We start from the raw sequence: 12,379 nt of genomic DNA on the forward strand, positions 1-12,379 counted from the left end.
GCGCATACTTTGAATAAAATATTTGTTATCATTCTCTTGAAATAAATGTGTTTTTTTCTTGAAAAAATACCGGTTTCATATGTATACACCTGGTAGAAAACTGTATAAAGGCAGTCATTTTGTTGATTTTCTGATTTTTATACACTAGGGGTGGTTTTAAATATTTTTTCTGCTGTCTCCTACCCACTGAAAATACTTGTACTTTGAGACAATAAGCTAAAAGTATTTTTAACACGAAAAAACTCTGTATAGGCGATCATTTTCATGATTTTCCGATTTTGATACATTAGGGGTAGTTTTACATGTTTTTTCCTTTACTCTTACCCCACTGAAAAAACTTGTTCTAGGATAAGCTAAATTAAAAGTACTTTTAACTCAAAAAAAACTTTATAAAAGCGTTCATTTTCATGATTTTGATAACCCAGGGGTGGTTTAAACATTTTTTCTGCTGCTCCTACCCTACTGAAGAAACTTGATTTATGACCAGGTAAGTTAAAAGTATTTTTAACTAAAAAAAACTGTATAAAGGCGTTCATTTTGACGATTCTTTGATTTTTATACAAATGGGATGGTTTTATATATTTTTTCCGGCGGCTCTTACCCCACTGAAAAAAATTGTTCTCTGACGAGGTAAATTAAAACTATTATTAACTCGAAAATATACTTTATAAAGGCGGTCATTTTGAGGATTCTCTGATTTTGATACACTAGGGTTGATTTTAAACATTTTTTCTGCGGCTCCTACCTTACTGAAAAAAGTTTTACTATAGCAAGGTAAATTAAAAGTGTTATTAACAAATAGAGAACTGTATAAATGTAGTCATTTCCTGGATTTTCTGATTTTGATACAGTAGATGTGGATTTAAATATTTGTTCCGGCGGCTCTTACCCAGCTTAAAAACTTGTTCTATGACAAGGTAGATTTAAAGTATTTTTAATTCCAACAAAAGCTCCTACCCCGCTGAAAAAATTTGTGCTATGATAATGTAAATTAAAAGTATTTGTAACTCGAAGAAAACTGTATAAAGGCGGTCATTTTGAGGATTTTCGGATTTGGATACACTAGGGGTAGTTTCAAACTTTTTTTCTGCTGCTCCTACCCTACTTAAGAAACTTGATCTTTGACAAGGTAAATTAAAAGTATTTTTAACTCGAAAAAACAGTATAAAGGCCGTGAAAAAGATGTGGGCATCGATTCATTCACTAGTATATGTTATCGGGGAAATTATTTGTCAAAAATTTTTTCGAAAACTGAATATGTGAAGTTTGTACGATCTCAAGTCTTGCGATTCTGGGGTGGAATAACAACATTACAAAAAGTGACTCGAGTATGTGTTTGTGATGTGACAGCTCTGAAAGCATTGATTCTCGACATGGTATTACATTGCATGGAGAATCTTTTATACAATGACTAGGATAATGTTTTGGCTAACTACAACGTTCCGCCACGTAAGTACATTTAAAAAATTTAACAACTTATTTCCTTTATTGACGGTTTTATTTTTATTTAACATCACACTTTAAAATTCAAAACTTACCAAATTCTTATTTTACATACTATTTTTATTCACATCTATACTTATTTGACATCTCCATGAAGCAAAAATATTAAATATCTTAACTTAATAATAAACAGAGGCAAATAAAAAATATGATAATAGATGTTTATATACCTACAACATCAATGCAGGAGGTTTCAAACATCGTATTGGATTGACTTATAACATTCTAATCTCATTAGTAACTTGACTTAGTCCATGGTTATGATGTATAACCGGGTCCACCATAGTAAAAGTTTTGAATAATCAAAAGAACAATATTTGACATCAATAATAATAGTAATAATAATAATAATAATAATTTTGTTGGTGTCGAGATAGGTATTGAGCTTTCCTCTTATAACTTTGACGGCTATGTTGGCGGTGGCATTGCTACTAACAGAGTTTCCTGTGTTAAATAGGCTGATAACGAAGAGGAGAGGGACTAAGAAGAACAAAAATACCCAAATAATAATGAAGAGTGTATTGAAGATATTAAAACGGTTGTTGCTTCCCGAGGATCATCGAAGCGCCCCCCAGAGCCACAGCTGGGGGCCACATCATGCCGGACGGTGGCGTTGGTGAGCTGCGTGATGGTCAGGCATATCTCACTAATCAAACAGCTGGCCAGCAAGAACGTCTGCTTTGGCTAGCGTTAGCTATTTGCAGCCAACCACCTCGACAGAAAAACCGTAGGAGAGCATCAATTGGGATACCACAATAAAAGAGGGGTTGGTGCGTTTCTACTATGAAAGTGTGAAGTTTAAAAAGAAAATGGAAAAAGGATACAATTTAAGAACGAAATTTTCTGCAAAGTATCCTAATATACAGAAAGTCGCACTAAGAGATCTTACTACGACGACAATTAACATCAGTTAGAGAAAGCCACGTCATGCGGTCAAGTAGGAGCAATTGATGTTCTTCCTCAACCTATTGATGATCCAACACCACCACATCCTTCAGAGGTGGATGGCCTTATACAGACAGAGGCAGATGCAGAGGTTCAGCAACCAAAAAAGCGACCAAAATGGATATATCATATGAACAGAGATGTTGGTTGGTTGGTGGTAATGTTGGCGGGAGGAGGGGGGGGGGTGTGAAGCACCCCCTGGCGCTCAAGCTATAAAGCCTATTGTGCCACACCCGTTTTTAGCCTCAAGGCCATCTTCGTCGAGTGTTTTTGAATCTCGGCGACTTTCTGTTATTACCAAAATTCTAAAATTAAACCTCTCAGGTGCCAGGCTTACCAATCGCACCGCAAGGGACGCCCTTCCTTGTCAACGGTAAACAAAGTGAGCCTCGCCAGCTATGCAATCCGCAAGCTTCCCTAGCAGGCTAGGGTTGGAGGAGCGATCCTTCTGAGGTCAGCAGTTAGACGCACAGATTCGAAGCACTGGCCTGGTGTGTTATGTAATTGTATGTCTGTATGTTCATTACTCTAAAGCGTCCAGCGACCATCCAGCGTGGTTGCCCCCGTACGGAGCGTCCAAGCGCAAGGAGATCGCTGACTCAGTTTCGAGTCTACTCAAAATTAGCTTCGACCTCCAACGCTGGTCCCCCGTACGGAGCACAGGGATCGAACCTCAGTCTTCCTGCTTGGAAGCATGGTGCATTATCTTCTGAAACACCAGGACTCTATAACAGAGATGTTATGCGCCTTTATTTTTTGGCAGAGAAATGCCGGCAAAGTGTGAGGAAAGAACATCATAGACTCTTCTTATTTAAACGCCCAAAGCTAGCTGCAAAAATAAATGAGCAGAATCTGGATTATCAGAAACGCTCAATATCTGTAAACAGATTGCTTTTGGCTGTGGAAATAGCTGCTATCAAAATGGAAGTGCAACCGCAACTTCCTGTTGATGAACTCGCCTTGAAAGACGTGGAGAACGAAGACTTTATCAAAGCTGAAGGCATATCTGCTAGGGATGATGAACAGCATGTACCGGTTCCACTAGAACCACATTCGGATATTAATAACGATGATGTGTATAGCGAAATCCGAGAAAAACTATAGCACCTTGAAAGGAATTTTGGCTGTGCTTTACTAGAGTTCAGATATGTAGAACCAATATTAGGGCATTCTTTGCCCAAAATGAACATCAGAAGTCATCTGCGTGCTCTAATACAACAACTCAACAGCATGGTTTAACCAACGTATTTGAACGCAACACTAACTGCATTAGAGGAGCAAACTCTTGTATACTGTGCAGCTGTGGCACGCGTTACAACGTTGGGGTGCTGAAACAGATCGATTGACTCAATGTAATAAAGGAAATAGAACTAGAAAGCTAATAGAGCATGTAACTAAAACATCAATTCTCGGCACATCGAGACATTAACACCAGCAATAGTGGATTAGATTATGGGCTCCCTACGGCAGAGACTTGATTTTCTTACTGCCAGACTGCGTCGGTATAAGAAAATTAGTGCACGACGGGACCAAAATCAAAACTTTCATACAGATGAAAGAAGGTTCTATCGTGAATTGAGTTTAAAGCAAAATAACCCGCAAGACACCAGAGTCCCTCAATTAGAAGACATAAATAATTACTGATCGGGTGTTTGGGGAAAATAGAATAGATGCAATTTGTACACTGCGTGCTTTATAATGGAGAAAGCAAGGGTAAGCAATAGCCCTGCAATGCAACTGACAAACATCACAGCTTTGAATGTTTCAGCGGTCTTGAAAAGGGCAAGTACCTGGAAAGTTTCAGCTCCGGACGTGGCTCACAACTTCTGGTACAAGTACCTGACGAGTGTGCATCTTTGTTTGGCAAAGCGTTTTCATAAGATCATTGAACAACCAGATCTGATGCCCGGATTTATGCCCAAGATACTACGTATATGTTAAATAAAAAACCAGACGCTCAAAATCCTTCTGAATTTCGACCGATAGCCTGCTTCCAACAATTTATAAATGTCTTACATCTATCATTGAAGATAAGGTATATTCTCATTGGGATGAGAATGACATCCTTACAAAAGAACAAAAAGAATGTTGTAAAAACTCACAAGGCTGTAAAGATCTAGTCGATATAAACGCTGTTGCCATGACTCAAGCTCGTCAGCATCAAAAGAACTTACACATGGAATACATTGACTCCAAGCAAGCGTTTCCATCCGTGCCGCATGACTAGTTGCTTGAAATCTTAAGACTTTACAAAATCTGCTCACGCATTATTGACTTTCTAAGTCATGCGATGAGGCTCTGGGGTACAAGAATCAATTATTTTTATTATGGGCAATCAAGAGTAACTAGATCAATACGCACTACGACGGGTATATTTTAAAGAGACTGCTTCAGTGCAATATCGTTCTGTTTAGGGATGAACCCCTTGAGCAACACACGAAACAGCATTTTCGACGGGTTTAGAATCCATGATACTGAGGATAATCATCACGTGACCCATCTCCTGTACATGATATCCACATGGAGTTCAGACTAGATAAATGCAGAACAGTGCATTTAATCAGAGGGGAATCAGGGAACGCATAGTTATATAACAAGTTCGAAAATGACATTGAATAAATGGCTGCAGACGAATCATATAAATATCTAAGTATTATTTAATCTAAGAGTATTCAGTATACGATAGTTAAGAAAAGCCTAAGGATTGCCTTCGCTACGAGACCTTAAACAGTTAAACAGAATCGTCCGCTTAGAAATGACGAAGCATAGAATGCACCACAAAAATTCAGCGATTGAACGGGTAGTTCTACCCCGACATATAGCGGGTAGGGGCGATGTAGATGTCAAAAAAATGTGTGAGTCACAAGTTACACAGTTGAAGGACTATTTTAACAGCAAATGAAATGTTGCGCTTCACAGCAGCATCTGTAAAGCGGATCTTAACCACACGCCCTTAAATTTGCCTCAGATGAGGCCTTAAATATATCAGAGCAAAAACCATAGAGAAATCAGAAATACAATAAAGGCAGAAAGCTATCCATGGTGAGCACACCAAAAACGTTAGATCAACATAAAGTGGATAGTGAGGCATCCAATATTTGGTTAAGAAAGGGTGTTCTGTATCCAGAGACGGTAGGATTCGTCATTACGATACAGGACAAGGTTTTCAGTACCAGGAATGATCGCGAACACGTGTTACATCAGGAGGTGGTTGACTGCTGCCGATTATGCGAAGATACCAATGAATCCATCGAGCACATAATTGATGTCTGTCACGTAATGGCTTCGAGAGAATATACGCACAGACATTATAATATAGCAGGAATTATTCATGAACAACTTGCCCTAAACCTAGGACTCTTAAAAGAATGGCTGCCTTTCTATAGATACATTTCACCTCTCGTTTTAGATAGCGAAGATTACATCTTGTTTAATGTTTATGTTTGTAAATATTTAATTTTGCCAGAACAGGAATAGACAGAGAAGAATCGTTAGAAATAAGGAATAGTTCAAGTTTTATTTCAAGTATAGAATACTTGGCAGACTAAGATCAGTTTTGAAAACCACACATATCACTCACCTGTTTATAAACATTTTTGTAAGATCTGAGATTTAATGTCTTTATTGAGTTAATTACTTTACTAATCCGAAAAGATGGGACAACGATCTGTCGCGATTCACTGCTGCTCGTACACTGTTTTCCTCAAGCGACAAGACTATCATCTCACACTCAAACTGAGAAATCACGTTGCTTCAAACATTAATTTAAATAATAAAAAACCGAAAATAGCTTTAAAATAGGCGATATTGATAAATTGAATAATTTTCGATCGCAGAAAGTCTCATAAAGACGAAACATTAGAACTTTAAACATACTGGCCGCCTCGTGAGTGGTAACTGTACGATGAAAAGAAAAAAACAATAAGTGCTTACTCGAGTAATTGTCAACAACGCAAATGCCGCCCGTGCTAAAGGAACAGTATAAATGTAACAAAAATTTAATATTCATAGCCGCCCGCCATAATCCACTAATTTTACAGAATGATTTCTTTTAAATCTAATTAATAATAGTTGTTCAGATTTCCCTCATTTCTTTCTCTCTGACTGTTAACAGACAAATCTGAGTTGGCAGTTTTTAAATTGGCAGCTTTTACGCAAACAGAACGTACTAAATCGTCCTTACCCTTGTATTATTTAATTATACGGCCTAACAACCATCTAGAAGGCGGTAACGAATCATGTTTTACAAGAACGATATTACTGATCACAAGATTTAGCTCTTTGTTGAACCATCTGTAGCGTTTTTGTAATGACTGTAAATAATCAACAGCCTATCTTTTCCAGTAAATCTCTGAAATTTGTTGTACTAATTGGTAAGAAGGTCATGGGCCTGCATCGCCCACAACAGAATTCGTGAATGAAGGATGTGAGGGTACTCTAAATTCAGTTAAGTCCCCCATAATTTGTTAAGACAGAGCCGCTCTTTCACGTGTGCACGCCAGGCCACCTTTGAGCAGTCGTTTAACAAAAGAGCGTGCTTCTTAAAGCCAGTAACGCTGTCTTAGCGTATGTGAAGTTTTTTCTGACCACCGTGTAAAGATCGAAGGTAAGCATGCCTAACGATAAGCTCACTTATGTGGTGCCGCGGCAAAATGATAGGATGCTTCTCATCAAAACTGATAGGAGCATGCCGTAGTCTTCCATTTAACCTTAAGAGATTGTTGGAATGCAAAAATGTATTTAAACTTTTAAATAGCGAGCTCTTTGAACTACCCTATCTTCACCGTTCAAAGCTTCTATCTCATTAGAAAAGGAATGTGCTTGGACAAATTAAATCCAAAATATAATAGATTGTTGGATTTCAATCGCATTAAGAGAAATGGTTGAAAATCTAGGTTTAGGCTTATTAAGTTTTGAGTGCTCGAACACAAAGGCTTCAATAAACGTTTTAAAATAGGCCGTTGCGCGAAGTGCTCTGGACCAAGAGGAGAATTTAAGCATCATGTTAAATGGACTTTTGATAACACTCAAAATATGATGACTCTCTAGTGGCCGCTGTTCTAAATTTAATAGAGAGGGGGCTGCGTGGAGATATTCGGGCCGTTTTGAGGAATGCAAACAGAGGTCAATTGAAAGGTAGAATCCTAGCCAAGCCAAAACTGTTACGGAATCAGTGTAACAGTAAACAAGTATTTTATCCAATTACATAGTTTCCATGGCAGACTTAAGTGTCTTAGTTAACAAAGCGCCTCCACACATCTCCAAACGAGGAATTGATACATATTTAATAGGAGCTGCTTTAGATTTAGCAATTAGTAGGCAAACATTAGCCTCCTTTAAATTTTCGCTAAGAATTTTAATGTAAAGGGAAGCTGAATAAGTTTTTGGCGAAGAGTCAGGAAAGCCATGAAGCTCGAATTCAGAGTTTGTCTGCAGTTGTCGTATCCATCTGCGGACCTTAAGTGCTTCTAATTTTTCCAGAGAACAATGGTAATTTAACCTTTGAATTTTAAGATCATCAAGTAGTCTGTTGTCCCAGTCGAGTTTACGAAGCCAAAGTTCCTGCATTAACATTGTTGCCACTATTATGACTGAAGTTATCCAAACCATAGGATGATTCAACTTTATTAATGAAAGAATAATCCGTTTTGTTGGATTTTCGACTAAAGAAGAAGTCACTTTGAAAAGGAATGAATCAGACTCAGGATCTCAAAATAAAATAATGATAAAATAATAATAAATAATGAATAATAAAATAGTGATAGAGGAAAATTTGTCTCCAACGGCAGCGAGGGGAGAAGAGGTGAAGGAGGCTATGGACGTCCAGGATACACTGGATACATTGGCTGCATTGGCTGGGGATGATATACAAACAGATCAGTGTAGAAATATTAAAGTAGAAATACCCTCGTATGATAACAAAATAATAACACAGGACCACAAATCGCCTAAGTCTGCAACATAAAAGGGTCAGTTCAAGGTCAAACTTACAAAATTTATCGCTTACCAACTAAATTAGGGTAACTTCATGTTTAAGTGGTCGCTGAATTTAAATCCGGTGTCCGTTTGACGCCGTCAGGCCAGTATCAAAGTCAATTCAAAGTCAAACCTAAAAAATTCATCGACAACCAAATAAATCAGAGTACCCTTAGGTTTAAGTGGTCGCTACATTTGAATCCGGTATCCGTTTGATACGAGCAGGTCAGTAGCAAGGTCAGTTCAAGGTCAAAGCTACAAAATTCATCGCTAACCAACTAAATCTGGGTACCTTTAGGTTTCAGTGGTCGCTAAATTCGAATCCGGTTTCCGTTTGATGCCATCATGTCAGTATCAAGGTCAATTTAAGGTCAAACCTCCAAAATTAATCGCTAACCAACTAAATCTGGGTAATTTTAGGTTTAAGTGAACATCTTGAGATGAAGGTTAAGAGATTTTAATGGTCCAATTTGGAAGAACCTTAAGAATTTTTATGTGGGTTCTGTGCTGTTTATAATTTGTAACCTTGTCACCATTCAAGAATGCCACGTAGCGGTACCATTTCTTTTAGAACTTACCCGTTAGAGAAACGGGGGCGCCAACGTCAGGTTTATGTGATGTTTAAATTATGGTGCTACATATAAACAAAAATATTATGCTTGTTTAAAACGACTTATTTATTTATTTATTTTTGAAGAACGCGTCTTTTTTGACTCAAATGATCTTAGAATACTCTTTCACTTATGAACGGTCTTCATATCTGTTTTTAGGCACCAGCAATAGTCAGACATCATATAAGTATCCCATATACCTTGAGATCTATGCTCCATGTTTTTTAAGTCCTGATGGAACCTCTCTCCCTGCTCTTCACTCATATCACCTAAATTTTCAATAAACCAATCGATATTAGAATCCAAAAAATGGATCTTTAAATTCATCAAACACCATAACTTTTCAAAATTCTCTATCATTTTAGCAACTATTTCTTTGTGGCTAGAGTGTTTATGATTTCTTAAAAAGTCAGAGCAAACTTGCCAAATGCTTTGCCATGCTTCTTTTTCATCACTGGTCGTTCTTCGCTTAAATTTATAATCGTTTACCAGAGCTCTAATTTGTGGACCGTCAAATACTCAAAAACATTATTACAAGCATTACTTTCTGTTTTTTTCATTACCTTAACAACTTATTCCACTAAGTCGAGTTTTATATATAATGGTGGTAACAGTACTATTATTGGATCTACTAAATGTTTATTTATAACATTAAATGATCCTGGATCATAATAAGCAAAAGTAACAATCCGTTTTAAGACTTGAAGGTTCACGCCAAATCATAGGCGAAGAAATATGAAGTTTTTATTGTATTTGCAATGTCTGCTAATGTCACTCAGATAAGTCGAACGAATGATATGAGGAATTCAAAAATGGTCAAGACTTTCTTCTGTGCCACCATAAAAATTAATGTACATATATTTTGTAGCATCTGTTAAAGATCTTATATTTTTGGGTTGAATGTATCTACCGCACACAATAAAAAATGTGCCTCGACTATCACAAGGTGGCATAATAAAAGAGACAAGGTGGTTTAAAGGGATATTTCCAAAAAATGTAACTGATTTAAATTTATACCAGACACAATCTTCAGTAAATCTACTTCTGAAAAAACTTAATTCTAAAAAAGATTTAACGCAAATATCAATCTAGCACTGAGACTAGTCTTAACCTATATACAAACTTAAGAAAAGTTTCCCCAAATGAAAACTTTTGTACTATGCAAAATAGATTTCTACGATGAATACTGTATAAAACTTTGCTAGTGATGTTTAATATTAATATTACCAAAGGTTAGTCAAAACTTATATCACATTCAAACCACCAAAGCCGGGATGTAAAAACTAAGTCGTGACCATCTGCATCGTAATTGATGCCTGGACGTTCGAAGAAATTTACTCTAGATTTTCTGTATTCAACAGAATGATGTAGACGTTCATGACTTTTCTTATACATCCCGACTTTAGTTTAAATATCGACGGCCATGGGTAACCCAACATTTAGAAGTTGCATTAGAAAGTTATAATTTTATTCTAATTGACTATCTATTCGTTTTAAATTTTAATCAGTTTTGACCATTCTTGGATTCCACATCTCATTCGTTCGACTTATCTAAATGGCATTAGCAGACATTGCAAAGACGAGGGAAAAAAATTCGTAACTCTCTGCTTACGATTTAGCGTGACCCTTTAAGTCATAAAATCATACTTTATACGTGACATAAACCTGGCATTGGCAGCCCCGTTTTTGTAACCGGTAAGTTCTGAAAGAAGTGGTACCTCTACGTGGTTTAGAATGGGTAACGCTGCAACCACTTCAACTGAATTCAAAGCATTTCTCACGCTTTATTAAGCGAGTTAAAATTTAATTAATTTAAAAAGTACCTGATACTATAGCATTCTTGAATGGCGACAAGGTTACAAATTCTATGCAGCACAGAACCCACATAAAAACTCTTAAGGTTTTTTCAAATTTGACAATAAAAATCTCTTAACCTTCATCTTAAGATATCCACTTAAACCTGAAAGTACCCTGATTTAGTTGATTAGCGATAAATTTTGTAGCTTTTACCATGAACTGACTTTGATACTGACCTGCCGGTGTCAAACAGACACCCGATTCGAATTGAGCGACCATTTAAATCGAAAGGTACCCTGATTTAGTTGGTGAGCGATGAATTCGGTAGGTTTGACCTTGAACTGACGTTGATACTGACCTGATGGCGTAGCAGACACTTTTTCCAAAGCTACTGAACCACCCTTTTTCAATGTTAAAAAATAATTAATAAGGCCGGTGTAGTGACCCGTACAATTATCTATATTTTATACTATAGTGAGGGGGTCATTATGAGGTCATTTTGAGTTCGAAAGGAGCATGTTCAAGTCGGTAGGTCCCCCCATCGTGTACTTGACTGCAACCGAGTCCGTCAATGATGGGGTGAAAACCAGGCATGTCCAATATGTCTGGGCAGACTACTCTCATCAGATCACTTGATGGCATTATAAAAATGCGTCCGTGACTGATGATATATACCGCGACAGCCCCGTGCAAAATGATCAAATAAAAATCCAACTCTAACCAAAAATGCCTTCGGCATATTGGGCAGTATAAGCCTGTGACAACATTTCAACACAGAAATGTTTTTTATCATAATAACATGCAAGATTGGGTGGCCCAAAAAATCACATTTGAAAAATTTTAACGGGCTTGTTGGCCAAATCGTTCTCGCAGGCAAATAAATTTATGCCTATTTTATTATTTTCCAAAAAAAAATATTTCTAGTACTCGCTCCGGACATTTTTATGTCTTATGGAGTCTAACATGTGAAATTTTTCCTATTTTTATTTCTTCGATTTTAGACAGGAAATTATAAGTTAATATATTTGACATTTGATATGCTTGTTCACTTATCAGTAAATATTGCATTTATCGTATTTTTATGTTTCAGAAATATTGTACAAAAGTTTGAAGCATATTAAAAACGTCATTATATAGCAATATTTGGAGGCTCATTATGATCCTCAGATGTAGTTGTTTAACTTGACATTTCGAAGAGTCATTCTTTAAACTATTGAGAACAGATTTCTAAACAAAAAAGGATTTGAAGTTTAATTTATATTGAATAAAGAGTAAGAATAGCGTATGAAAAATGACACATTTAAGTTAAATACCAGCTGAAGGAAGTTCAGGTGGACGGCTACAAAAAAAGTTGACCCTCGGTTGGTCCGCTCATTGTGCACCGTATTTGCTGCGATGCCAAGTTGCGGTCACTGACAATGTGTAAAATGGCCGAGTTAATAAGTTAATAAATTTATTGCTGCTCTCTGGGTTAAACATGTAGCTAGTGCTAGGACTTCTCTACTTTTAATCAAGAAACTTTGAAGCCTCAGAACGATTTTTAACAA

General features: G+C 36.9%; 1 protein-coding gene across 3 annotated transcripts in view; it reads left to right on the top strand.

Moving 5' to 3' along the window:
• Window positions 1-12,379, top strand: part of LOC117174802 — a 270,991-nt gene that overhangs the window by 184,231 nt on the left and 74,381 nt on the right. The window lies entirely within an intron of this gene.

Source organism: Belonocnema kinseyi, chromosome 6, assembly GCF_010883055.1.
Source record: "Belonocnema kinseyi isolate 2016_QV_RU_SX_M_011 chromosome 6, B_treatae_v1, whole genome shotgun sequence".
Lineage (NCBI taxonomy): Eukaryota > Metazoa > Arthropoda > Insecta > Hymenoptera > Cynipidae > Belonocnema > Belonocnema kinseyi.